This window comes from Phalaenopsis equestris, unplaced genomic scaffold (genome assembly GCF_001263595.1).
Source record: "Phalaenopsis equestris unplaced genomic scaffold, ASM126359v1 Scaffold000457, whole genome shotgun sequence".
NCBI lineage: Eukaryota > Viridiplantae > Streptophyta > Magnoliopsida > Asparagales > Orchidaceae > Phalaenopsis > Phalaenopsis equestris.
This window is the reverse complement of record NW_018164898.1, coordinates 185,288-188,751: the sequence shown is the minus strand read 5'-3', so window position 1 is coordinate 188,751 and position 3,464 is coordinate 185,288. Positions and strand designations below refer to the sequence as shown.

The following is a 3,464-nucleotide window of genomic DNA, read 5'->3' as shown; positions in this document are numbered from 1 at the left end:
GGATAAAAATCAGGGAATACTATCTTCAAAAAAATCAAAAGGATAGGACTTTTCAACGAAATCAGACGAAGAGATGTAAAAGGGGAAATGCTCGAACCTGAAACAATGTTGAGGAATCCAAATGAAGAGAAACTAGGGGAGGTCACAGATCCTGCAGAACCTCAGTGACTTCCCGTCTATCCTATGATTTGGCTTCAGGTTTGAGAAGAAATTATTATAGCGTTTCATCCAGTGTTTCATCCTGCCAATTTTATTTAATTATGGCTTATATTTGTGTGACATGGTCACACAAACCGCCTGGAAGATATGAGGGTTTACGTCGTATCGGACGACAACCTCGGAACCTAGAACGAGTTAGGGCTTAAATCGTACAGCAAAGCTATACGAATGTCTAAAAAAAATGTGGAGGATTTATGTTGCGCTAGGCAAACAACCTTGAAATCTTATGGATTGTTGTTTAATTTCTAGGAAAAAGAATGGTTTTGCTGGGAATGCATGTTCTGCTGTTGAAGATGGCCGTGCTGCCCACCGCGCTAACTCCAAGCTCCCTGACGTGACGAGTTTAAGTTTTCTAGGGTGTCGAGTTATAGTGTCAAATCAAACGGCCCTATGGTTGTAGTCCTCTAAACATCCTATATGAAAAGTAAACATGCTTAAAGCTATATAATATAAAATGTGTAATGCAGGAACAGACAGGAGAATGCATGTGGAACAATAACAAGCAGAAACAGGAACAGTATAACGTGCTATACAGGAAGAACAGCAGCAAGTAGAAACCCGAATAATATAACATGTTGTACGGTACGGTAGCAGGTAGGAACATAAATGGTATAACATGTTGTATAGAAAGAGCAGTAGCAGGTAGAATACAGGAATAATATGACATGCTCTACAGTACAGTGGCAGGTAAAAACAGAAAAATAAAGTACTGAAAAATGTAAAGCAAAAATAATATGATATGCTCTACAGTACAGTAGCAGGTAAAAACAGGAAAATAAAGTACTGAAAAATGTAAAGCAAAATTATATGCCCGTGAAATTCGATGTTCCTTAAGTATAACAAGCCTAAATGCATCTATTGTATGCCCGTGAGATCCGATGTTTTTTAAGTATAACAAGCCTAAATGCATCTCAAAAGCAAAATTCGGAAGAAAACGTCATCCAAGAAATCCGAAGAAGAGTGTAACAACGACTCATTACAGAATACAGAAAACTCGAGAGAATCAAAAAACTCGAGAGAATCAACGAAAAAGACTCGAGTAAAAGAAAATCATCAAAAAACCTGAGGAAATCCCGAAAGAAAGGAAAAGTAACACGAGTGTCCTGTTTCAAAGCTACGATAAAACAAAAACAAAAAAAGTTCAGATGAGGGGGCGGCAGGCACTCGTATGTGATTAGGCTCAGCTATATATTTATTTTCGAGGGACTACGAACGCTACTCAGTCACCCGTATGTATAAAACCCACCACTCGTGTAGAAAGGTGTCTTAAACCTCACTTAAAGGGCTATTTCTCAGCCTAAAAAGGTATCCGTCAGATGGACAACCAACTTTAAAGTGTGTTTTATACTTTTTTTTTAACATGCATACAAATTTTAAACATGCAAAGAAGAGTTATCAATTTTGTTTCGTAAAAAAATATGTTTTTGCTTGAAAAGGGTTTATCAAAACTTTTATATATATTTTTTTAGAAATTTTTGTTGTCCACGAGTCGATTACACTGTCGGGCATAGGACTGTCAACTATCTGAGGAGGTTCGAGCCAACTCCCGCTAGACTTATGTCGGTGAAGGATACTGTTATCCTATTGTTCATCAAATGTCTGGATCTATGTCGTAGGATGAAATATCATTTTGCTCTACCACCAGTGTGCCTTTGTCATCACCGTCCTATGCCCCAAAACAAAACCGACCTACTTGTGACATTGTTTGATGATTTTACGTATAGCAAAAGGCTATACGCAGACACTTATGTAGCGGACATAAGCATAAAAAAAACGAACCAAGAAGCAAGGAAAAAAAAAGAACAAAAATGAGGTGAGAGTGAGGAGACACTGATCCACCTAAAACACCGAAAAGACGGAGGATGAATTAGTTCTCAAAACATGTATCGAAAAGACTTGAAAAAGTAGGGCCCAAGGTCTTTCCTAACAAACATAAAACATCCGTTCGCGCTGATTCTTCAAACCCCAATGACGTAGTATTAATCAAATCGACCAAATGTTCTTCCAAAATGAGATTTAAAATTTTCCAAACCTCGAAGGAAAATGATCGCGGGGAAACCACTGTCAATACTTCCAAACTCGTTCTAAATTCGAAATTCTTTCAATCAAAATTCACCCAACTTTCAGACTGAAAAATAGCCTTATAGTCGAATAAGCATGAAATCCTCCCACAGAACCAAATAATTACATAACCAAATAATTGTTCACGGCCGGGGTCAATAGAGTAGAAGAAATAACAGCTAAGGCTCTCGGCCAAAGCAACCCACAAAGGACCACAAGTGAGGCTCACGGCTAAGGCGAACCCGAGGCATAGGGGAAGAGGAAGCTCACGGCTGAGGCAAACCAAAACCCGAATCAAGTCCCTACAAGTTTCGATATACATAGGAGAGTGAATGCATGACTACTTACAACCTTGTTTGATGGTTTCACGTATAGCAAAAGGGTGGACACTTATGCATTAGACATAAGCATAAAAAAGAACGAACCAAGAAGCAAGAAAAGAAAAGAACAAAAATGGGTTGAGAGAGAAGAGACACTGATCCATCTAAAACATCAAAAAAGAGAATGAATTAGTTCTCAAAACTCGTACCGAAGAGACCTTGAAAAGTAGGGCCCAAGGTCTTTCGTAACAAACATAGAAGGCAAGCTCGCACTAATTTTTCCAAACCCCAAAGACATAGAATTGATCGAATCCACCAAATGCTTTTCCAAAATGAAGTTTAAAATCTCCCAAACTTCAAAAGAAAGTGACTTCGGGGAAACCACCATTGATATTTTCAAACTCATGCCGAAATCAAAATTCTCCCACTTTCGTTGTTCACGGCCAGGGTCAATAGAGTAGAAGAAATAACAGCTAAAGCTCTCGGCCAAAGCAACCCACAAAGGACCACAAGTGAGGCTCACGGCTAAGGCGAACCCGAGGCATAGGGGAAGAGGAAGCTCACGGCTGAGGCAAACCAAAGGAGCAACAAGTGAGGCTCCCGGGCAAAGGGAAAACCGACAAATTCCCTACAAGTTTTGATATACATAGGAGCGTACAAAACATCACCAATCTCTCAAAGTAACAAGTTTGATCCATCTACAATCATTCAAATGATTCAAACTCAACAAGAGGGGGTAAATTAAACTCAAGAAGCTTTAATGGGTCTTACGGGTAGGAGTAGGAACCAAAGCCAGCAAAACCACCTCTCGGGTAAGGGTCAAACAAAGCAAACCAAGCCCCCAACTAGAGCCAAACCGAGCCC

The 3,464-nt window shown here is 39.5% G+C and overlaps 1 protein-coding gene across 1 annotated transcript in view; it reads right to left on the bottom strand.

Moving 5' to 3' along the window:
- The window catches only part of LOC110027869 (endoribonuclease Dicer homolog 2a-like), a gene marked incomplete at its 3' end in the record, with an annotated part of 67,507 nt that overhangs the window by 39,995 nt on the left and 24,048 nt on the right, over positions 1-3,464 (bottom strand).